We start from the raw sequence: 12,558 nt of genomic DNA, 5'->3' as shown, positions 1-12,558 counted from the left end.
AAATTAATTAATTAATTTATTTATTTATTTTTGGATGCGTTGGGTCTTCGTTGCTGCCCGAGGGCTTCCTCCCGTTGCGGCAAGCAGGCTTCTCATTGCGGTGGCTCCTCTTGTTGCGGAGCATGGGCTCTAGGTGCGCGGGCCTCAGCAGTCGTGGGTCACAGGCTCAGTAGTTGTGGCTCACGGGCTCCGTGGCATGTGGGATCTTCCCGGACCAGGGCTTGAACCCATGTCCCCTGCAATGGCAGGCAGATTCTTAACCACTGCACCACCAGGAAGTTCTCTGATTACTTTTTTTAATGTGGTTACTTGAAATTGTTATATTGTACCTGTGCCTTGCATTATGTTTCCATCGGACAGGTCTAGGCAGTGATCATCAATGGCTGTGTCCCCACTAACAGTCTCATAACACCTCAACCCACTGACCAATATTAACATCACAAAAAGAGAGAGAGGAGACCAGTCATATCTTGCTGATGTGGTGCAAAAGGAAGTACACACCACCACCTGTGAATTCTTGCCAAAAAATTGATCCTGAATCTGATCAAACCGATTTAACTATCAGTTTTCAGGAACTACAGGGTACAGAAGAATATGTTAAATGACAAAATGGGGATGCAATTAGCCAGATCCAGAATTTGAGAACTTTTATGGGATAAATGACCTGTTTCTTCATTAAAAAAAAAAAACAAGAAACCAACCAACAACAAAACAAAACAAAACACGGGGAAAAAATGGCAGAGGAGTAAATATAGGAATGGAAGTTGAAGCCAGGGTCCCATCTCTACTCACTGCTACAAAGGTATAAGTCCCAAATCCCTAAATGATCAGAAGCCATTTGTCTCGAAGGGAAACAGGGGGAGGAAATCAGAAACGGAGAAGAGACTGGACTACATTTTGCTTTTCTCCACTCTTCTATGCTGAATCCCTCCCCCAAAATATGTTGAAGTCCTAACACTCAGTACCTCAGAATGTAACCTTATTGGAGAAAGGATCTTTAAAGAGGCAATTAAGTTAAAATGAGGTCACTGGGGTGGGCTCTAATCTAGTAGGACTGGTGTCCTTACAAGAAGAGGCTATTTGGATACAGACACAAACAGAGGGAAGGTGGTATGAAGACACAGGGAGACGATGGTCATCTACAAGCCAAGGGGAGAGGCCCTCAGAAGGAACCAATCCTGCTGTCACCTGGATCTTGGACTTCTAGCCTCCAGAACGGTAAGAAAATTAATTTCTGATGTTTAAGCCACCTAGTCTGTGGTACTCTGTTACAGCAGCCCTAGCAGACCACTTAGTGTGTATGGTACTCATGAGAATCATCCCATCTTCTATAGTTTGAAAGGGAGGTGCATTTTCTTTGCACATGTCTCCCCATATGGGAATGCCTGGCGGAAACTACTTCTTAGGGCCTGAACTCACCATTTCTGGGTTAACAAGTTATCACCAGGGTGGGGAACCTGGCCCTAATCACTCTAATTGGCCTAAGTTCTTACCTTTATACCTGAATGCTATGTTTCCTCTTCAACAAATGCTTCATGGATTTCTGTTGCTGTTGATGTTGACTTTTGTATCAAAGAACATCATCTCCTGTGTTGGGTGCGTGACTCAGCTGACTTTCTTTCTCTTCATTATCATCTCTAAATACTATGTGTTGACAATAATGGCCAGTGATTGCTTTGTAGCTATTTATAATCCATGATTGTATAAGGCACCACATCTCATCAGATGTGTTTGGTGTTGAGGTTTGGGTTTGTGCAAGCATGTGTGTGTGTGTGTGTGTGTGTGTGTGTGTGTGTGCATGTATGAGATGGGATTTGCTGGAGCCACTGCCCACACAGGACAGAAGCGTAGGCCAACCTTCTGCAATGTCAACGTCATCAACCATTATCTATATGACAGCTTCCTGGTCCCCTAAACACCTTGTACCAGCACCTATGTCAGTGAGGTGGTGGTTTTCACTTAAGTGGGCATTGCTATCACAGTACCTAGTCTTCATTTCTATTTATTTTCATCCAGTTGGCTCAAGGCAAATCAAAACCCTGTGGCACCTGCCTCTCTCACATCAATGCCATTTCTCTTTTCTTTGGCTAGTAGTATTCCTGTATCAAACATTCTCCAGGGTCTATGAACCAGGGTCAGCAAACTGGTGAATTTTCTATTCCAGTGCAGGGGTCCATGCTGAACTCCCTATTTAAAGCCTGAGGAACAAGGAAAATGCTGGTTAAAATCCAGGAAAAGCAGTGATCATGTAAGGAGATCCAGGTTTTTATTTTATTGGTGTTTTTTCACGGAAGGATGTTGTCCCTATGTCCATACTATAGATGGAGGATTGTTCGATCTTTCTTCTAAGAGACTCTTTTCATCACTTCCCTCATAGGTAATCTTGGCTTGTGCTTTGCTTTCTAATCTCCTGCACATCTTGTATACAGGTTTGACCAGGTGTAGTTGTTTATACACTAGACATCACTGCTTGGAACCCTTTGTCTCCTGCTCTTTTTTAAATCCTGGACATACACCATCAGTCCATAAGCCACTTGGAGAAAAGCTGAACACTGTGGATTCCTCCCCTAAACCCAGAAGTGCCAAATCCTTTGGAAGGGTCCTCTTTCTTGTCAGTTCTGTTACTGAAAGAGGCAGCAGGATTCTGATGAAATGCCTCCCTTCCAACCCACATAAGCAGCTCAAGGTGGACACAAACCCTCCTGATCTTGCCCTCTTGTTATCCTACCTTTTGTTCTTCTGGCCTTTTTCGTCCACTTCTGAGAGTGGCAACATCCAAGAGCTTCTGCCAGTCACATCTTCAAGTGGTGGCAGATGGCAGTGTTTCCACATGAACCAAGCTCCCTGGTGAGTAAGGACATATGCGGCCCTCCTCACACTTCCCTCTCCAGAAAATAAGGGCTTTCTCCTCTGAGATGCAAATTAATCCCCTTATTCTCAAACTTTGGGGAAAAAAATTAACTGGAAAGAACAATTCTGTTGTTTTTTTTTATGTGACAGTTTTCAAGAAGTACAGCATTACTCTGTTAGTATTTTTCTAATCTGGGTATTGCCAGAAGCCAAGGTGAGCATCGTGTATGTCAATACAATAAACATTAGATAAAGCAGAGAACACACGACAACACCGCCATTTTGGCGCCATTAATGCCAAAACCCTCACTAATGCAGGATGATTAGGGGACTAGATATGTGCCCAGGACCTCAGTTATGCTGGAGGGTGGTTGAGAGTATAAACGTTGTGCACAATATTATCCAAAATAGAATAAAATATTCTGAAAAAAACATTTAGTTCTCCCTGCAAATTTTGTCATTTGTCATTTAAAAGCACTGCACATAAAATTGGACAATTCCTTTTTAATTTTACAATGAGGCTTAGTATGGAAAAAATTATCTGAACACTGACAATAATAACTGTAGAAAAGTTATGTGAGTCTACTTAAACTTTGTCTCACCAATAAGACCATAAGCATCGTTAGGGCAAAGATCATTCCCTAGACTTCCTTCAGTTCTCTGTTGCTTCTCCCCTTCTTAGTTCGTATGGCTGAAATATGGGGTGTTCATATCTCATGAACATTTCATGGCATTTCAAGAAATGCCAACTGAATTGGAACATCCTCTTCTGTTATTTAAATAAAATTTTAATAAAGCAACAGTTAAAGAAAGTTTTTGATTATTTGCTCTGTGGTAGGCACAGTGCTAAGAGTTTTACATACATTACCTCAGTTAATCTTCAAACCACTCAAGAGGACAGAATTATTTTATCCCCCTTTTAATGAGTCACCAGCACTCTGAGAAGCAAAGGTGTGGCTTTGTTCTGCATTTTCTGTGGTTCCTGTTATCAGGCCCCGGGGCTCCAGTTCCAGTTCCTTTCCTTACAGATTGGGTGACATTGAACAAGACCATTGCCTTCTCTGAGCCTCAGTTTCCTCCTCTAAGAAACGAGAGTAGTCATCTCTTCTAAGTAAGGCTTAAGAAGATTAATATGTTAATTTATGCAAAACTACTTAGAAAAATGGTAAATCCCTATATAAAATTTTGTTTACAAAATTTTTCAATTTTTCTCAATAATGAGATGCTATCAAACCCCCTTCATTTGCAGCAACTTTTTTTTTTCAAGAATGCTTTCTTAGCACACTCCTTTGTGGGTTTGTCTGTTTGTTTTGTTTTTAATTTTTTTCTTTTTCTAAAATTTATTTATTTATTTATTGGCTGCATTGGGTCTTCACTGCCGTGCGCGGGCTTCTCATTGCAGTGGCTTCTCTTGTTGCGGAGCACGGGCCCTAGAATGCACGGGCTTCGTTGAGGTGTGTGGGATCAGTAGTTGTGTCGCGGGCTCTAGAGGGCAGGCTCAGTAGTTGTGGCGCGCTGGCTTAGTTGCTCCGCAGCATGTGGGATTTTCCCGGACCACCGATCGAGCCTGTGTCCCCTGCATTGGCAGGCAGATTCTTAACCACTGCGCCACCAGGGAAGTCCCTGTAGCAACTTTATTAAATGTGACATCTTGATTTAAGAAAGTGATATGTTTCTTTATTTAATTTTCAACTAAAGAATGCATTCACTCAGTTCAAACAAAACAAATATTGAAAGGTAAACAGTGAAGAGTCTCTCTCTCATTAACTCTATTAAACAACCACCATTCATGGTTTCTTCATCTTTCCAGATAACTGTATGCATATACAAGCCCTAAAAGCCGTGTGCTCTTTTTTCTTTCTCTATACACAAAAGGCTACATACTTGTACACATATGTCTAGCTTTCTTCTGCAGATTTCCTGAAAGTCTCTTCACACCAATGCACAAAAAGCTTACTTGTTTTGTTCACAGCCATAATTTATTTAACCAGTTGCCTATGAGTAGACATTTAGGTCATTTCCAATCTTTGGATATTGATTTGTTGATTTTTAAAGAGCTGAAATGAATGAAAACATCAATTCTTTCTTCATTATGAGGTTTAAACTATTTAACAAAACAATAATGTCTGGCTGTACCTCAGATTCAACAAGTCTGATTTAAAAGGGACAGGGATCTGTTGGTACCCAGTGAAAGATTTGCCCCCTGATCTCAGGGTTCAACTCTCATGTAATTTGGCTTCTTGCTCCTCGTATTGATTTTGTTACCCTCTCCGTCCCCCTGCAGCAGGCAGTGTTGCAGAGGCCAATGAGGTTCCAGAGGTAGTTTGAACAGCAGACCTCTGTGGACTATCACCTCTCTACTACATGCACTGTGTTCCTTTTTTTTTTTTTTTTAATTCTTTTACTTTTTTTTTTTTTAATTTATTTATTTATTTTTGGCTGTGTTGGGTCTTCGTTTCTGTGCGAGGGCTTCCTCTAGTTGCGGCAAGTGGGGGCCACTCTTCATCGCGGTGCGCGGGCCTCTCACTATCGCGGCCTCTCTTGTTGTGGAGCACAGGCTCCAGACGCGCAGGCTAAGTAGTTGTGGCTCACGGGCCTAGTCGCTCCGCGGCATGTGGGATCTTCCCAGACCAGGGCTCGAACCCGTGTCCCTTGCATTGGCAGGTGGATTCTCAACCACTGCGCCACCAGGGAAGCCCAACACTGTGTTCCTTTTAATACAAGCTAACTTCTGAATCAGGGGCAGCTCTGGTGGGCATGATAGGAGGGAGCCAGACTGAAATGAGAAAGGCCTCATCTTACCTCAGACGTCCTGAGTTCTAGTTCTGACCAACATTTCCTAGCTGCGTAACCTAAAGCAAGTCATATAGTCTCTCTGAGCCTGTTTCCTCGTCTGTAAAATGGGAATAATCAGAGTATCTATTCAGACTCCATGTACAAATGAAGCATGATAACATATGTAAGGCCCTTAGCACAATGCTGGCTCATAGCACACATGAAAAAAATGGTAGCATGTTTTATTAGTAGAGCTTGGAAGGGTGAGCAGGACTCACAAAGAAGAAAGGAAAGGAACAGCATTCCAAGAGGGGGAACAGCACGTACAACTAGCAGAATTTACAAAGTGTGAACCCTCAGAGCCAGCCATGGGAGGAGGCAGAGCAAGGATTGTCGACCCAATTTTGTAGTTGAGGAAACTAAGACCGGGAAAGGGGCAATGACTCACCCCCATCTCCCATCAATGTACATGGAGGCAGGGGAGGAATTCAAAGCCCTGAGGAGGAGCTGCCAGGGCTGAAATTCCTGAGTTATGAATTTGAGGGTTAATACTTGGTTGGGCAGTTGGAATGGGGTAGGAATGTGAAAGGGGGAACTTCCGGAAGTGGTGGCCCTTTTCAGGACATAAGCTGCCCATGGATGCTGGACTGACAGAGCAAACAGGTGCGGCATGGGGCTCCTGGACCTCAGGAAAGGGGTTGGGGGGTCTTGGGACCATGGTTGGGGCTAAAAGAGAAGCACTGGTCTTGAGAGGAGGCTGCAGGCACATCAAGGCTGGGGGCTGACAGGAGCAAGGGAAGTCTCAGAAGTCGCTGGAAATGCCAGACATAGCTCTGGGTCTCACTGGATGTCTGCCAGCTGCTAAGGCTTCTGAGGCCACAGGCAGAGGCTGGGAGAGGGGGAAGGAGTAGGGAGAGGAAGAGGAGGAAGCAAGTGTTCTTCCAGACACACTCTAACGAAGGGCTCTTTGACCTCTCCTGGAGCCAGGTAGATGGGGCCTGGCTCCTGGGCCCAGCTCTGAGCCTGCAGCCCTCTCCTTCCTTCTCCCAAGCCTGTCTTCCCTCGGCCTCAGTGACACCACACTGCTCTGCTGCACATCTTACTGCTCTGGCTGCTCCTCCTCAGTCTTATCCCTGGGCATCTCTTCTTCCCTCCTTTAACTGATGGCTCCAGCCCAAACCCTCTTCTCTATCTTCTCTCTTCCATTAAGCAAACTCACTGCCCTATGGCCTAGAAAACCAAACATTAAGTTGGTAAGTTCCCCAAATCTGTGTCTCCAGCCCGCTGTCAACCCCAGGTGATGGGATATTATTTTATTAAAGAGCCACCAATTTTCTCTGACTTGATGCGGGTGCAATGATCAAACCACTTGGCAAAGCTAATCGGAGTAGGCATTTCCAGGGGTTGGAGCACAGTCTCCATGGAAATCAGATGAGGCTCTGCATACCATCTGGGGGCAGTGGATGGACCAGGCAAGAAGGCTGAGGACTGGGGAGAGGACGCTGGGGAGAAGTCAGGGCCATCAAGACAACCCCCACTCCCCAACTTCAACACAGATTCCTCTCCTCTGCCCACCTTGGAGAATCAGGGCTCAGCCTATTGGGAGTAAATGGGCCTCCTCTTCCCCTGTAGCAGATGTTGGAGCAGGTCCCTGCTCACGACCCTCAGCACTCACTATTCCCTACATCCCGACAGCTTCTCACTGACGGTACCTGGGACTCTGCCTGGGAGCTTTCTCTGGCCGTCTGAAGCACGCTTGGCCAGAAGGGCCAGAAAATTTGGGGACCAGCTTTTAACCAATGACAACTAGAGTTGATAGATAAATGCTCCAGATTCCTTGCCACTCATGTGGGAAATCTCTGAGGCATGTTCTGTGCCGCCTCCTAGAGGTTCCCAATGGGATTGACCCCCAGGGATAATCTGTTCACTGACCACTGTTGGGCTGTACCTCACAGGCCTACAAAGGCCTGTGCTTGCCCAGCTTCAAGACCGAAGAAAAAGCCGGGAGTCAGCGACAAAGACATCAGTGGTTTAATGGATGGGGGAGCTTACACGTCTGAAGCAAGGTCCTGGAGCAACCGTGGGGCAGGACATGGCAGCAGTCTTCACTCCCAGGGGGTAGAAGGGGATTGACATCAGGTTGGCTCATCGGTTACCAGGGAAACTAACAGAGGGGCACACCCCTCACTGCCCCTTTGATAAGAACAATTACCAGCTGGGGCCAGGAGCAAGTAGGTAGGAAGGTCAGTCATGTGAGTAGGGTGTAGGCGAAGCAGGCACTGATCGGGCAGGGGATGTAAAGAGAACAGGAGAACAGCCACCTTGAGTTGGCCTGACCATACAACCACCCTGAATTGGCTTCCTTCCTTTTCCTGTCTTACTTCCCCAGGCCCTTATGATGCTTTCAGGATCATCTCAGAAATTAACTACTTGCACTTGATTCCTTGCCCCAGGGTTGGCTTCTGGGGGAACCCAAACCAAGATAACCCTCTGTCTCCCTCACATTCACATCCAATCTGCCTAAATCCTGCTGATTCTACTTCCTAGAAAGCCCCCACAATCCCCCTTCTAATCAGCTCCTCACTTATCACCCCTCCTCCATCCCTACCAGCTTGGCCACCTGCCTGGACTACTGGCCCTCACTGGTCCCCTGCCTCCTCTTCTGCCCCTCCGCACAGCAGCTGGGATGAGCAAACTTTCCAAGACATTACTCTGATTATGCCCGTCCCCTGCTTATACCCTTCCATGGCTCCCATCGCCCTGAGGATAAACTAAGCTTCCCAGCCTGACATTCAAGGCCCTGCAAGACCTGGTCCATCCCACCTCTTCAGCCTTGTCCGTCCCACTCCTCCCTTCCACTGGACTCTCCAACAGGACTGAGCCACACAAGGTTCCCAGAATTTGCCATGTTCTCTCTCACTTCCAGGTCTTTGCATGCTGCCCCCTCCCCTGATTTCACCCAGATGACCCTAGTTGTTCTTAAACACCAGCTTAGGACTTGTACCCTGACTTCCCCTGTGCCCATGTCTCCAGGCTGGGCCCTGGGCCCCTCTGGGTTCCTATGCCTCAGTGCACATCTCTGCATCCCTGTGCCCACAACATCCTGGCTTATCCCCTTTCCAAACCAGACACTTCTTGAGGGCACTAGCCATGGACAATTCATTTTTGTATCCCCGGTGCCCTGAGCATGCTTGGGCGCATAGAGAGGGTCAGAGAAGAGATGAATGATAATGATGACTCTAAATCCCCAAAGAGACCTATATTCATTCCTTCATTTAGTTATTATAGAGCACTGTGCCAAGTGTGGAGAAAACAGGGCTGGTGAACCACAGACACAGTGCCTGTGTTCGTAGGCAGTGTTCCAGACACTGTTCTGGAACAGTGCCTCACCTCTGCTGGTGAGGGAGCGATGTGGAGAGAGACAACATCAGGCCAGAGTGATCGGATGCATCAGAGGCCAACACTGGGGCCTTGGGAGCCCAGAGGAGGCCCTGGGAGCTGTCTGATGGGGAGGGAGACAGAGAAGGCTTCTGAGAGGAGGTGCCTCCTCTCTGTGCTGGCCCTGATCACCCTCTGTCTTTGCAAAGCATGTGGGGGGCTGGGGAGTCAGGGGAGAAGCAGGGTCTATTACTGTGTCCCCTATAATCTCACCTCCTCCTTCCCATCAAAGCTGACCTCTACCCGGTTGGTCATTCCCATTCATGTCTTTATACATAAGTATAGTATTATTTTGCGTGTTTTAAAACGTTATGTTCATAGTATCATACTGTGTGTATCCTCCCATATACTTCTTTTTTCAGTTCCATTATAGTTGTGAGATTTAGCTTTGTCCATGTGCTGCTCTAGTTCATTCATTTTTGTCCATTGTATAGTATTCCATTACATGCTTATACCGTCATCCCTTAACATAGCCCATTCCTAATAGTAAATCTGTAGACAGTAAAAGCTCATATTACAGAATTTTATCTGGGAAAAATAATAATATGTTGCCAGCTCATCCAAAAACTTCAGCTAATTTCGCCCCAATATCATTGAAATTCTTTAAAACTATTAATGATCACCAAGGATTTCTGCACAGTAAAGTAAAGTAAAGCTGTGTTGTCCAATATGGTATCTACTAGCCACACAAGGCTATTTAAGTTTAAATGTAAATGAATTTGAAGTTAAAAATTTCAGGTCCTCAGTTGCACTAGACGCATTTCAAGTGCTCAGTAGCCACATACGGCTGAAGGCTATCATATCAAATTGGAAAGCAGATATAGGATATTTCCATCATTGCATAAAGCTCTAAAGCATTTAAAACACTGATTGCTTCATTATCTAACACTGAATGAGCTCTTTTTTAAAAAATATTTTTAAATATTTATTTATTTGGTTGCACCAGGTCTTAGTTGAAGCTTGCGGGCTCCTTAGTTGCAGCTTGTGGGCTCCTTAGCTGCGGCTTGTGGGCTCCTTAGTTGCGGCATGCACGTGGGATCTAGTTCCCTGATTAGAGATCAAACCCGGGCCCCCTGCATTGGGAGCTCGGAGTCTTATCCACTGTGCCACCAGGGAAGTCCCCTGAATGGGCTCTTTTTGTTTGTTTGTTTGTTTTCTCACATGTAGGACAGTTCCTGTGTGTGATGGAGGAGGATACATGCCTGGCTAAGCTTACATCTTTCACGTGTCCAGCCCTCTCAATGAGCTTTATTACTTCCACGTTTTCTTCTAATGTGTGGGCTTTCTTAAGCCTCTCAGGCTCAGGCTTTCCCACTTTCTTAGAAGACATTTTCGCTTAACAATGAGGGGAAGATGGTAACAATTACGTACCAAATAAGTTTAAGGAACACGAGCATGAGGTGCGAGCCTATCCTATCGGGAGAACAGAGGAGTTACCACCACAGCTTACTCCACATCCTCTCACCCAGACTTGTGCTGGGGAGCACCTGCAGGTTTGTTAAGTCATGTTTTCTACTAGTAAAAAGTTTTGAAAGTCATTGTAACAATTATCGGGAGAGTGAGAGTTCAGATAGAAAGGGACACCTGAATGAAAATGTATTTTTCCATTCTCTTATTGATGGATATTTAGATTGTTCCCAATGTTTCGCTTTAGATAAAATGCTGTGATGTACATTTTTCTACACCTGCTAAAGTTTCTCCGGGTTATTTATGTTGGGGTGGAATGACTCTTTTAGATGATGTGCATCTTCAACTACTAGATATTGACAAATTGTTCTTCAACTTAGTATGTTCAATTTCTAGTCCCACCCACAGTGCATAAAAGTTCCCATCTCTCCACACCCTCAACAAAGTTGGTATTATCAAACTCTTTAATTTTTGCTAATCTGATGTGTGTGAAATGGTATTTACTTGAAATTTGTGGGTTTACTTGAAATTTCCCTGATTGACTGTGAGGTTGAACATATTTTCATATGTGTATTGGCAGTGCTTGTTTTCTCTTCTGTGAAATGCCTACTCATGTTTTTTGCTCATTTTTCTATTAGGTTGTTTGGTTTTTTCTTATTGGTATATGGAGTTATTTATATATGCTGAATAATAATCCTTGTCTGTTAACATGTTGTAATACCTTCTCTCAGTTTGTGGTCTTCTTTTTTTTTAGTATTTTGGTTTTTGTTTTTAAATATCTATCTATTTAGGCTGCACAGGGTCTTAGTTGAGGCATGCGGGATCTTCGTTGCCATGTGAAGTATCTTCATTGCGGCATGTGGGATCTTTTAGTTGTGGCATGTGAACTCTTAGTTGCAACATGCGTGTGGGATCTAGTTCCCTGACCAGGGATCGAACCTGGGCCCCCTGCATTGGGAGCATGGAGTCTTAGCCACTGGACCACCAGGGAAGTCCCTTTTAGTATTTTGGATTAATAGAACTTTAAAATTTTTATTATACTTGAGTTTATCACTTTTTTTCCTTGATGGTGTTTTCTTTTTCGTTGTTGTTTTTGTTTTTGTTTAAGAAAGCTCCTTAATCCTGGCGCATAGTAGGAATTCGATAAATGATTGTTGAATACAAGCTGCGATAGAAGCTGAAAGGAGAGGCTGGTTGTCTGAGTGTTGCAGGTGTTGGGCTAAGGTGACAGGGGCTGACGGTGTTGTCGTGAAGATGAGGGCATGGGGGAGATTATTGTAGAGAAGAGGGCACTTCAGTCATCAGAGGGGAGAAGTCCAGGGAGCAATAGGACTGAGGTGCAGGAGAAAGGCTGGGCTGGAGGTGGGAACTGTGAGTGTCCATCACACAAGGGTAATTTAAGGAGAGCCACTGCCCTCCCCCAGGGAGAATGTGCTGAGTAAGCAGAGAAGACGAGGGTGGGACAGAGCCCTGAGAGGAGTCTGGGAAGCAGGAGGAGAAGGGTGCTGTGGAGACCACACAGGGAGTTCTTGACAGTATCCATCGAGTGACTTCCTGGGCAGTCCTTCAGAGGCACAGAGGTCACTGGGTCCTTAGAGGAGCCATCTTGGGGATGGTCTGGGAGTAGAGACTAGATAAATGGGCTGAGGACTGCAGAGGAGGCAACTTTTCTGAGACCACCAGCAGTGAAGGGAAGAGAGGGGGCAGTGCCTGGAGAGGGGGGCTCCAAGGCTTAAGAAGACACTGGAGCATGTTCACAGGCCGGCAGGGATGGAGACCAGGCTTCCCAAGGGTGTGGGGACCTGGCTGCAGAAGCAGAGAGCAGCTCTGGGCACTGCTGGGGCCTTCACCTCAGATAAAAGAAGAGCCACCTCTTGGGGAGGGGGATGCTGAGCAGAGAGGTCGGGGGCAGGAACTTAAGTGAGCCCCCTCCACTGAACCTGGCCTCAGTCCTAAGGTCTGCCTAGCACAGGTAAGAACCAGTGAGCCTTTGGTGAGTGAATTTTCTTGGTGAGTCAGGTAGCAGGTGGGGCTGGGATGTCAGTGAGTTAGAGCTTGTGGAGAGGGAAGATTTGGAAGAGCTACCAT

At 45.6% G+C, this 12,558-nt stretch overlaps 1 protein-coding gene across 1 annotated transcript in view; it reads left to right on the top strand.

Moving 5' to 3' along the window:
• The first annotated feature begins 294 nt into the window (after positions 1-294).
• P2RY6 (pyrimidinergic receptor P2Y6) overlaps positions 295-12,558 on the top strand; it is a 50,201-nt gene continuing 37,937 nt past the window's right edge. The window contains exon 1 of the mRNA XM_059929481.1: positions 295-1,218. The gene's annotated coding sequence lies outside the window, so the exon portion shown is untranslated. The remainder of the gene's footprint in view (positions 1,219-12,558) is intronic.

The sequence above is a fragment of the Balaenoptera ricei genome, chromosome 8 (genome assembly GCF_028023285.1).
Source record: "Balaenoptera ricei isolate mBalRic1 chromosome 8, mBalRic1.hap2, whole genome shotgun sequence".
Lineage (NCBI taxonomy): Eukaryota > Metazoa > Chordata > Mammalia > Artiodactyla > Balaenopteridae > Balaenoptera > Balaenoptera ricei.
Note: the sequence above shows the minus strand (reverse complement) of the source record. Positions and strands in the feature narration are given on the sequence as shown.